The sequence below is a fragment of the Phaseolus vulgaris genome, chromosome 2 (genome assembly GCF_051622355.1).
Source record: "Phaseolus vulgaris cultivar YP4 chromosome 2, ASM5162235v1, whole genome shotgun sequence".
Classification (NCBI taxonomy): Eukaryota; Viridiplantae; Streptophyta; class Magnoliopsida; order Fabales; family Fabaceae; genus Phaseolus; species Phaseolus vulgaris.
In genome coordinates this window covers 8,059,570-8,072,618 of record NC_143499.1, presented here as the reverse complement: position 1 = coordinate 8,072,618, position 13,049 = coordinate 8,059,570, and the positions used below count along the sequence as shown (strand labels likewise).

At 34.6% G+C, this 13,049-nt stretch overlaps 1 pseudogene; it reads left to right on the top strand.

Moving 5' to 3' along the window:
• The first annotated feature begins 1,298 nt into the window (after positions 1-1,298).
• On the top strand, positions 1,299-1,949 carry LOC137808985 (secreted RxLR effector protein 161 pseudogene; annotated as a pseudogene).
• Positions 1,950-13,049: the final 11,100 nt, after the last annotated feature.

The following is a 13,049-nucleotide window of genomic DNA, read 5'->3' as shown; positions in this document are numbered from 1 at the left end:
AACTTTGGACTGGAAGGAAACCGAGTCTTATATATATGAAAGTATGGGGCTGCCTTGCTGAAGCTAAAGTTTATAACCCTTTCTTAAAGAAGCTTGACATGAAAACAGTAACTTGTCACTTCATTGGGTATCCCGATCACTCAAAGGGTTATAGATTTTATTGTCCTTCCTACGTCACCCGCATTGTAGAAACCAAGCATGCTCATTTCCTAGAGGATTTCAAGATCAATGAAGGCACCCTGAACGACAAACATCAGTACAATGCAGAACCCGCTAATCAGCTCAGGAGGTCATCTAGAACTAAAACTACTACTAATTTTGATGATTATGTAACCTACCTGACTGAAGCAGAAATGGATGCCGGAAGGTATACTGATCCTACCTCTTACAATGAAGCCATTACTAGTGACCAGTCTTCTGAATGGAATAATGCCATGCTCGATGAGCTTGACTCCATGAAGAAAAACAATGTTTGGGATCTAGTAGAATTACCCGACGGAGTAAAACCCGTAGGATCTAAATGGGTGTTCAAAACCAAGCTAGATCAGAATGGAAACATTGAACGCTTCAAAACAAGATTGGTTGCAAAAGGGTTCACTCAGAAAGAGGGAATTGATTATCAAGGGACCTTTTCACCTATCTCTCGAAAAGATTCCTTAAGGATCGTAATGGCCCTCGTAGCTCACTTTGATCTAGAGCTACATCAGATGGACATCAAGACCACTTTCCTTAACGACAACTTGTATGAAGACGTGTACATGCAACAACCAGAAGGTTTTAAACCTGAAGGTCAAGAACACTTAGTCTGCAAGCTGAAGAAATCCATTTACGGGCTGAAGCAAGCCTTACGGCAGTGGTACATAAAGTTTGATGAAGTCATGAAGAAACAAGGTTTCCTTAAGAATCAAGTGGATCAATGCACCTACCTCAAGATGAGTGGGAGCAACTTTACTATACTTGTCCTTTACGTAGATAACATTCTATTGACAAGTAATAGTATACACATGTTGCATGAGTCAAAGCGCATACTTTTGCATAATTTTGACATGAAGGATCTCGGAGAGGCCGCTTATGTTATTGGCATCAAAATATATTGAGATAGAGCTAAGGGGATTTTGGGATTATCCCAAAGGGCCTACCTTGACCGTATCCTCACTCGTTATAACATGCAACATTGCTCTCCTTCTGTGGCTCCAGTAATTAAGGGAGATGTTTTCGGTTCTTTTCAATGTTCGAAAATAGAGGCTGAAAAAGAGCAAATGGCGATGATACCTTATGCATCTGTAATTTGAAGCATTATGTATGCTCAAGTCTGTACTCGTCTGAATATCGCGTACATTGCTGGAATGCTAGGCCGGTATCAATCTAATCCTGGTCTAGATCACTGGAAAGCAGCTAAGAAAGTACTTCGATATCTACAAGGCACAAAAGACTATAAGTTGACCTATAGGAGAAGTGACAGTTTAGAAGTGGTGGGTTATTCTGACTCTGATTTTGCAAAATGCAAAGATGACAAGAAATCCACTTCTGGGTATATCTTTATGTTAGCAGGCGGGCCTATCTCATGGAAGAGTCATAAGCAGCAATTAACAACAATCTCAACAATGATGGCAGAATATGTTGCAGTGTACAATACAACTTGTCATGGAATGTTGTTGCGAAATCTTATCGCTGGACTCAAAGTCATTAACTCCATTTCCAGGCCATTGAAGCTTTATTGTGATAACTCAGTTGCCGTTAGTTTTTCGAACAATAAAAGTTCGAGTGGCGCTGGATTATATCTTGATACAAAGTACTTGTTCGTACGTGAGCGAGTTGAGGAAAATAAGCTTTGTGTTGAGTATATTAGTACTAAAAATATGCTTGCGGATCCGATGACTAAAGGTCTCCCACCTAAAGTATTCGAAGAACATGTTTCGAAGATGGGATTATCTAATGACCTTATTTAGCATATTTGTACTTACTTATGTTTAATAAAATTTCCTCATTTACCTTGATTTGTGTGTCCTTAAATATGTTTATGCATGCCTAAATATACATAGACACTAACTGTACAAATCAAAGTCTAAAGGGCTTATCAATTGATCCTAAAATTTACTTAAGTTTTAAATTTGTATTGTAGTATGATTAATGGGGGTCTTGAGTTGAATACTGATTCAAAGACTGTATTTCTCTGCTATAATTTCAATTTAGGACTAAAATGAGTATTAAAATCTGGCCAGACTTATCTAATGCTCATAATAAATAATCCTTTGGCCAAGTGGGTGAATGTAAGAATATTACGTGGCACCTCACGATTATTTATCTTATTAATTGATCAATTACCATAATTATCCTATTATATTATTGATAATTACTTGATGGACGTAATTACTCTTACCATAAATAATTAGGGTTTCCCCTTGGGTGTATTATAAATAGAGATTACCAGACAACTTGTTCGTACGTGAGCGAGTTGAGGAAAATAAGCTTTGTGTTGAGTATATTAGTACTAAAAATATGCTTGCGGATCCGATGACTAAAGGTCTCCCACCTAAAGTATTCGAAGAACATGTTTCGAAGATGGGATTATCTAATGACCTTATTTAGCATATTTGTACTTACTTATGTTTAATAAAATTTCCTCATTTACCTTGATTTGTGTGTCCTTAAATATGTTTATGCATGCCTAAATATACATAGACACTAACTGTACAAATCAAAGTCTAAAGGGCTTATCAATTGATCCTAAAATTTACTTAAGTTTTAAATTTGTATTGTAGTATGATTAATGGGGGTCTTGAGTTGAATACTGATTCAAAGACTGTATTTCTCTGCTATAATTTCAATTTAGGACTAAAATGAGTATTAAAATCTGGCCAGACTTATCTAATGCTCATAATAAATAATCCTTTGGCCAAGTGGGTGAATGTAAGAATATTACGTGGCACCTCACGATTATTTATCTTATTAATTGATCAATTACCATAATTATCCTATTATATTATTGATAATTACTTGATGGACGTAATTACTCTTACCATAAATAATTAGGGTTTCCCCTTGGGTGTATTATAAATAGAGATTACCAGACAACTAAAGAGATACCCTCATATTCTAACATCACACAGCCGAAACTCATTCTCTAAAGGGATTTTTGAGCCTCTCATCTCTTTGTCTCTCTACTCACACAATTCCATTCTAAGCGATACACCCTAAAGGGGAACCCGATCAAGATCATGTCTTCGTCCCTCAGCCATACGATCACGGGTCTACCAGATATTATTTAATCATTATTCTCAACCCGATCAAGATCATGTCTTCGTCCCTCAGCCATACGATCACAGGTCTACCAGGTATTATTTAATCATTATTCTCGTTTCATTATATGATTGAGGAATCCTAATCTAACATTTCAAATTCATAAAGATTGTTATGTTAATTCTTATCATTTTAAAAACTACAGATTTCAACCTCAAACACCTACACTCTTTCCATTCTATACATATATATAGTAGCTACAATTCCTAAAATCCATATAAAAAAAAAACAAAATCAATTAACTCTCGCATTCAAAGCAGTATAGGAATTAACATAACCAAACGACAAGCAATTTCGAAATTGAGATTTTCTTAACCTTTTTGGATGTTTAATCGGCGAGGGTACGATCATCTTCCAAGTGTTTCAAATTCATAAAGATTGTTATGTTAATTCTTATCAAATTAAAAACTACAGATTTCAACCTCAAACACCTACACTCTTTCCATTCTATACACATATATGGCTAGCTACAGTTCCTAAAATCCATATAAAAAAAAATCAATCAACTCTCACATTCAAAGCAGTATAGGAATTAACATAACCAAACGGTAAGCAATTTCGAAATTGAGATTTTCTTAACCTTTTTGGATGTTGTAATCGACGAGGGTACGATCATCCTCCAACTATTTCCCGATAAAGATCAACCTTTGCTGGCTCGGGGGAATCCCTGGAGAGAAAGAGAGGAACAAAATGAGTCAAACAAAAATGAATATGAGAAAACAAAAATTAATCAATGGTGACGTTTCAATTAAATTTCACCTTCTTTGTCCTACATCTTTGTTCTGACAAATATATTTGGTTTCGCTTGACTCCACTTCAAGGTGGTGGTCTCCCCCATTAGGGTTTTCAGAACCCTTGATGGTGTGTTTACAAACTGCTTGACTCACACATATTATTGGTTTGTATGGAATCTCACTTTGAAGAAGATGCTTAGGAATTATGATTTCGGAACACTATTTTAGTATTTAGGTTTTGGAATTAATTTTAGAGAATCCTCGGTGATATGTTAAACATTAGTGACAAAGTGAAGTCAACTAATTTTAGCCATGTCATATATACATATGTATATAATATATTCACCAGTACAAAAAGGTAGATTAACGGTTAAAATCGACATTTAAAGACGGTTCCGGAACCATCGTTATTACCGGCGTCGTTAAAAGGTATGGTTTTTTCACAACGGTTCCCATAACCGTCGTTAAAACTCTGATTTATAACGACGATTCCACAATCGTCGTTAAAGATGGGTTACGATTTTTAAATTTAAAAAATTTAAGGCACTTTTAAAGACGGTTCCCAAGGAACTGTCGTTATAAATATGACTTTTAAAAACGGTTCCAAGTGAAACCGTCGTTATATGTTTTGATTAAAAAAAAAATTAAAAATCTCAAATAACCTGCTTAAAGTTTTCAATTCCAGAAAATAAAAACATTTCAAATCATAATTTAAATATAAAAATTAAATACAACAAATTATAACATTATACAAAAAAAGTTTGGTAATATATGAAAAAATTTGTCATTGTAATGATTTATCTATACTAGAGTGTTATACATGGTTACAAAATACTTTGACCATGTTGTTCTCACATACTCCAATGCTTCTAAAATATAGTTAAAAATAAATAAAAATATACTAACCTCAAAATGGGTGGCGGTCGCGGTCGGAGGGCAAGGTGGGAACGGTGGCGCGCCTCAGAGGTCACGGGTCGCGGCTCGGGGGTTGCAGGGCGTGGGTCAGCGGTCACTGAACGCAGAGGATTGGGCAATCGCATGGTCGCGCGAATCGGTGGTCACTGGGAGTAGGACGGCGGTCGCGCGGTGATGGAGGTGCGACGTGGGTCGCGCGGTGGTGGAGCTGCGACGTTGGTCGCGCAGTGGTGGAAGCGTCGGTCGAACGGTGGTCGAGGTGCGACGTCGGTGGTGGTCGAACGGTGGTGGTCGCGGTGCACGGTGGAGTCGCGGTTATGGTCGCGGAACAGGGTGAGTTGCGGCAGAGAGAAGAAAAGGAATAGCTGGTTGAAAGAAGAGAGTGAAAAGCAACGTTCAGATGTGAATTAAAAAAGGCGACCCACTTTTAACGACGGTTAAGAGTGAACCGTCGTGGAATGTCAACCTAGAACCGTCGTTAAAACCTACAACTCTCACTTTTAACGACAGTTTATTAAGTCGTTAAAAGTGTAAAAAATTTCAAAAAAATTACGATGCTACCACCGCCTCGTTTATTACGATGGTTCTTTCCAAACCGACTTTAAACCGCCTCGTTAATGAGGTATTTTGTACTAGTGATTTCAGACAACACTTAATAAATGTGGGCTTAATTACCCACAATTTAAAAATTTGGCCTAAAATATTATTTAACACACCTACATCTTTAAAAATATTGTGTAAAATATTAGTTAAAGCACCCACATTTTAAAAAATGTTGTCTAAAATGCTATTTTAAACACCCACATTTCTAAAAACGTTTCTTAAAATACTCACATTTTAATAATCATGTCCATGTTTTATAAAATGTTGCTTAAAATAAATAGACAACGTTTTTTTTTCAAATATTTTGAGTAAGAGAGAAATAAATCTTACTACATGGGCAACAATAAAAAATCATTGCCTATACCTACTTTAGACAACACTTGTTTACCCGTTGACATGTCAGTGTGGCCTAAAGTGAAAAATGGTTTAGTGCAACTAGGACACAAGGAGAGTTTGGAGAGATGAAGAAATCAGAAAAAAGGTTGTAGATGACTTACACTGGAATGAAACTCACTCGTTTTGCCTTTGAAAGCAAATCTGCATTAATGAAGAAAATGTGGCTCTAAAACGAAACCTGCTCATGAAGTAAGTGAGTGCCTGTGAAATTTTAAATCTTAAATCATAATGTTTTATAAGTTTTGCTAATGAAGTCGCGCACCTTCCCGGACTCTCTTCAAATATTAAAAAGTTAAAATAGTATAAACTTTTCCACAATTTTTTTAAAATCCGCCAACACTTAACATGAGTTTGAAAAATCCCAAATATGTGTCTCTTAGTGAAGGTTATTGTAACCTCCATTAACTAACCCATGATAATTTTTTATTTTTTTTTAGTGATTTAATTCATCCACATCGTTATTAATAAATTAATAACAAAAAAAACTAATAATTTTATAATTTCAATAATAATAAAATTCACCTAATTTATAAGATCTCATTCACACTCTTAATAAACCAATATTTTCTCAAAAAATATATTAAAATTTATATAATATATTTTGAACTATATTATATTATGAGACATACAAACACTTTAAATAGAGTTAATACATGGTATTAATTCTTTATTAGTTGAGTTGTGGTTTGTTACCGATATATTGGCATGTTGTTCTCTTTGTTTGAGTTAGTAATCATCTACTCAAACAAGGATTTCTTAATTGAATTAAGATTTCTTATTTATTCTCATATTATTATTATTTTTCTCTGTTTGAGCGAAAATGACTCAATTATATAAAAAATTACAAAATTATAAATGTTAGAAGATTAATAAATCAATAATTTAATTTTAATTGAGCTATAATTAATTTATTAGTTAATAATACAATCAATTGACCTTAACTGAAATACTATAACATAAAATCTAATTGTTTATTGAGGAGGGGATTTATGAGGAGGGGAGGGAGTGAATTTGTGAGGATTAGAGAGGATGTGTGAGGATATGTGAGGTTGTTTGGATTGAGGGATGATAAAGTGAATTTGTGAGGATGGTTTATTGTAAGTTTACAAATTTATCATTTTTATTAAAAAATAGTTAAATAATGAATTATGATTTTTTTTGTGTAGGTTTGAATTGATTAAATATTTTTAATATATAATATCCATAATTATTTCTATATTTTAATAAAAAATTAAAAAATATAATATAAAATATTTTGGTGTTAAATTGAAATAAATTTATTAAATACATTAAAATTTATGAAAATAATATTTATTATTATATTCATTTGTTATTTTATATAACTATATATATATTGTTGATATTATAATTTTATTTTTTTATTTATAATTATATGTTGTCATTAATAGTATAATTAAATATTTTTAAAATTATAAATAATAAATAAATTTATGTAATATTTAATTTTATATATTGTAATAAAATGCATGCACAAGGGTATTTTGGTAAAATGCAACAATCCTACATAAATCCCCACAAATCTCTTCATTTTGTGAAGAATGAAAAAAATCTTCCACCCTCTCCCCCCATTCACTCCCCACTCTCTAAACCATGGAAACAAACACAAAAACCACCCCCTCTCTCCTCCCACTTGGAAGCAAACACATCCTTAAGTAGCGACGGTAGATGCATTCAAACAATATTTCCAGCATAAAATCTTGTAATCCTTCATAATATTCTTCTATAAATACTATTCTTTAAAAATTTATATAAAATTTACTTTTTTAAGAGGTGTGTTAACATATTTAATTTTCTATTTTAAATTATTGAGCTTTGTTTGTTTGACCCAACTTTCCTTTTCTGTCTTAGCTAGGTCTTAATCTTTTTCTTATATATACACCATGTATTTTACTCTCTAATATACAAGTGAATAAAAGAAGTTTATTTTATATTTAGTTTTCTCTACAATTAGGGTTTATCAAAATCTCTCTTTCTCCATTACGATTACGTACGCTACATTAAAGCATCACATCAGGCAAGGAATATTAATCTTCATTTACTATACTATAATATGGTATCATAGCTATTTTTGAGTCTATCCTAGCGAGTGTTTGCTGGGTTTATCAGGCCACCACCCATAATATAATATGTTATCCCACGCACGAGCTTCTATCTATCACTCTCGACGTGGGGGGTGTGTTGGAGATCCCACATCGACTAGAGATTAGAGCCTTTCATTGTATATAAGTGGGTGAAAACCTCAACCCTATGAACCGATTTTATGGGGTTGAGTTAGGCTTAAAGTCCACTTTCTAATATATTATAGTATAGTAAATGAAGATTAATATTCCTTGCCTGATATGATGCTTTAATGTAGCGTACGTAATCGCACGTAATCGTAATGGAGAAATGAAGGTTTTGATAAACCCTAATTGTAGAGAAAACTAAATATAAAATAAACTTCTTTTATTCACTTGTATATTAGAGAGTAAAATACATGGTGTATATATAAGAAAAAGATTAAGACCTAGCTAAGACAAAAGGAAAGTTGGGTCAAACAAACAAAACCCAATAATTTAAAATAGAAAATTAAATATGTTAACACCCCCCTCAAGTTGGGGAGTAGATAATTGTCAGGCCCAACTTGGATTTGAGAGTAGAGAACTGTGCAGAAGCAAGGGCTTGGTGAATATGTCAGCAACTTGATCAAGCATGGCCTCCTCATCACACAGAAAGAAGAAGCTCAAAGGGCAACCTAACAGCAGCCAAGGCATTCTGGAAAATTGGTTTGCTGGAGATTCTGAAGCTATGACAAGGTTCATACATGAGACAAGCAGAAAGCAAGTCAATGTGCCCAAGGTGCTGAAATTCTCATGGTTGAGGGAAGAAAATCTGACTGAAGCAAAAACTCTGCTCAAGCATCAAAAACTGAAAAGCTTCTTGGAAATGACTGGAAATGTCTATCTAGACCTAGTGAAGGTGTTCTACAGCAACCTCATTCAAGATGGGAAGAACCTTGTTTCCCATGTGAAAGGATTGAAGCTGAAAATTACTAGAGAAATATGGAGCAATGTGGGAGGAATCAAGTATTCAGGAATGAAAGTGAGCAAAGGGAATACTACTGGAATTCAAGGGTTCAACAAGATGCAGTTTTATAGGAGCTATGTTAGAAATCCTACTGAACCAGTAGCTAGATTTCATGTTGGTAATCTGACCTTAATTCCAAGACTCCTAGCTTACATAATTGCTTGGCAACTTACTCCTAGAGGAAGCAATCATGCTACTCTTCATGAAGAGGATTTGATTCTGCTATACTGTATAATGAATCAGCTCAAGGTAAATTGGTGGATACTGCAAATGAAAAAAATGACACTATTAAGGCAACAAGTGAAATAGACAACTCCACTCTCTTGAAAATGGGGTTCCAAAAGGAGGAAGAAAGCTGGATTTTTAGAAGGAATGCTGCAAATAAAGCTGAGAATGAAGCAGCTAATCCAGGAGATGAAGAAGAAGAAAATGTTAATGGTGTGGAGCACATGGATGAGTTACCAATTCACTCTTTCGTAAATGAGGATGTTGCTGCTACAAGCCATAATGCATTGCTTGCATATCAGGAACCTGTGTATAGAGGTGAACCTCTATCCATGTTCGAAAGGCAAGTTCTAAGCAGACTGGATACACTCACATGCGACCAAAAGGAATACTATGAAATGACTCAAGCCAGGTTTCAACAATTGGATGACCAAATTGAAGGAGTTCAGGAGCAGCTAGCTGAGCTCTACCACTATAACAAGTGATCTTTTCAAAGTCTTTATCCTTTATGTCTTGTTGAACAATTGGGTTTTGTGTTTTTTTTTTCTGTACTGGTTTCATTTTGTTTTGGTTTGTAATGGACCTATAAACTGGTTTTAGTTTGAACTGTATGCATGTCTATGGTGTGCTTCTTTTATTCCATGTTCTACTTTGTTTGATGAACCCAAAGGGGGAGAAGGACAGATGAAAGATTGCTCACATAAGTTGATGATTTGGTTCAAGCTGCAGGGAGGTACCACAAAACTCATATACTGCTATATTTTGGTTTTATTTCTAAATGTTGTTGTGCAGGTTTTGATCATCAAGTATGCAAAGCAAATGGATTTTTGTCTCCATCAAACAGGGGGAGATTGTTGAAGATGGATGAAGCTCATCTCTACCTTGCATTAGTGTGTTTGATGTAGTCTTTAGCTAGTTTGCTTTGAAGGTTGCAATGTGTCTTAGATGATCTTGTACTTTAGGTTTGTGTGTATTCAAGGTTGCCTTTTGCTGCATGACCCATCCTGGATGCCAAATCAAGGTAGTAAGGTCAAGCACATAATGAGGTTAAATGGTTTTGGAATTTTTTTTTAAAGTGTTCTTAAAAGGTTTGACTCAATACAAAAATAAATCTGTTTTCTTGAGAAACAATATGTTTATTTTTGCTCTGTTAAAAGGCTTTTCAAAATTCTGTTAGGGCACCAAAGGTAAAGCTCAGTCTGTTATTTCAGTTAAGTTGAGCTGGCAGTTTTGTTAACATTTAACCTGTTGTTTTTGGAATCAATCTGTTGTTCTTATAACTGCTTTGAAACTGTTTTTTGAAAAGTGTTTAAGAATTATTCTCTATAAAATAAAATGCTTTTCTCTCATGAACATATGCTGAGTAAACACAGTTTTTACAGAGATAAAACATTTATTGTGTGAGAAAGAGAATTGAAAAGGTTTTACAAAGGTTCTTCAATAGAAAATAGATGTGTGCTTGTTCTTAAAGAACCTTGTGCTGGATGAAGGTGTTGGTACTGTCTTGGAGCAACTAGAACAACTGGTTTATGTTCTTGCAACACAATTTCAGGTGTAATCTTTCCCTTATTCATTCTTGTAATAGGTATAAGTGTTATTCACTCCTTGATAGGGTTTCTTGGAGTGCAAGGCATGCTAAAATAGTGTTTTTCAGCCTTGGTTGTTGAAGTTCTTGAAGGGTTCAAGAACTGCTGTGTATGCTGTAATTGATTGTATCTGTTTTAGTGGATTCCACCTTGGAGTAAGGTGAACTGGACGTAGCTCTTGATGAGTGAACCAGTATAAAAATTCTCTTGTGAATCTGTAATATGGCTAAAGGGTGAATTGTTTTTCTTGACTGAACTGTGACATTTGTCCATTACTCTAGATGCTTTGTGTTAAGTAAAATTGATTAATCCTGTGATACAATCTGCAACTTTATAAGCTGTGAAAGTTAATCAATTTGTTTCTACTATTCCTGCTGGTTGATCTACACCTTGTTGATCAAGTTCAGTTTGTGCTAAAGTCATTTGGTAAAACAATCTGTTACATTCAAAATCAATCTGCTCTTTTCACCTCTGCTACACTGTAAATCAGGTTCTTTTGCGAAAATTTGATAAGCTCAATTCACCCCTCCCCTCTTGAACTTAGACACTGTTTAACTCTAACAATATCTACTACTTACAGTGTTGGTTGTTGTGTGGAAATCGGAAAGATAGGCAGGTTGTCGGTGAGGACGAGCTGATCTTCTTGGAAAATGGGGTGAAGTGCTTCCTGGAGGTGCATGAAGAGATAATGTTGGTGGAGGTGCAGTGTTGGATGCAGGAGCATATACATTATTTGTTGGAAGATCAAAGGATAATGAGGCTGGTGGAGGGGCAGTATATGGTGCAGGAGTAGAGGCACACGGCTCGGCAAGAGGTGCAGTATCAGAAAAAAAAATCAAGAGCATAATTATATGCGTTAGAAATAGGGAGAGATAAAGTGTTGGGGTCCCTAGGCAAGCCAATATCCAATTTATATGGAAAGTGGGTTTCATGAAAAATTATATGTCTTGATATCTCTATTCGATGAAACTTTAAATTTAAGACAATATAACCTTTTGTATTTTGCGGGAAACCAAGAAAAATATCTTTGGTAGATCTATCATTTAATTTCTTCCTATGTGCAGTAATGGTACTAGCATAACATAGGCAACCAAACACTTTTAAAAAGGAAATGTCATACGGTTTTCCAGACAATTGTTCATGAGGAGTGATGTTATTAAGTAATGGAGTAGGAATATAATTTATTAAGAAAACAACATGATTTACAGCAAATTCCCAAAAAATAGGAGGAAGATTTGCTTGAAAAAGTAAGGCCCTGGTTACATTTAATATGTGTTGATGTTTACGTTCCACAAAATGACATTGTGGAACGTAAACACAAGATGTTTGATGTGTAATTCCCTTTGAAGCATAAAAATTTGACATAGCAAACTCAACACCATTGTTAGTACGAATCGTTTTGATATTAGTTTTGAAATGATTTTGAACAAAAACAGTGAAGTTAATGATGTGCGGACGCACTTCAGATTTATTATGCAGCAAAATAACCCAAGTATAACGCGAGTAATCATCAACAATAGTTAAGAAATAACGAAAACCTTGCATAGAAGTTATGGAACAGGGTCCCCAAATATCAAAGTGTACAAGATCAAAAATAGCAGAGATAGCAGTAGTACTTAAAGTGAAATGAAGTTTTCTCTGTTTTGCACGACTACAAGTGTCACATACATGATGAGTATCAATAGTAATAAAAGGGTATTGTTTGCGTAAGACCTGTAATCTTTCATGTGAAGGGTGTCCTAGTCTATAGTGCCACAGTGTTTTGTCCGTGATATTACAATTAATAAGAGGAGCAAAATTATGTGGTTTAGAGCGACTAGAAGCAGGCAAGGTAGTGACAGGGTATAAGCCAGCAATGGCTTCAACTGTACCAATCCTCTCTTGGGTGAGATTGTCCTGTATAATGCAGTGAGTTAAAGTGAAAGTTAAAGTGCATTTAAGTTGGTGTGAGTTTGGAAACAGATATTAAGTTTAATTGAAAATTAGGCACATATAACACATCAAACAAATAAAACTTGGCCGAAAAATGTACTAAACCAAAATATGTGGCATAAACAGTTTGGCCATTTGGGAGACTAATTAAGACAAGTTTGATTTTAGTGCAAGTAGTAAAAGCTCTCAAATTGTGGCAAACATGATCCCTGGCACCAGAATCAACAAGCCAAGATTCTTTTATAGCAGATAGTGAAGAGAAAAACTTACC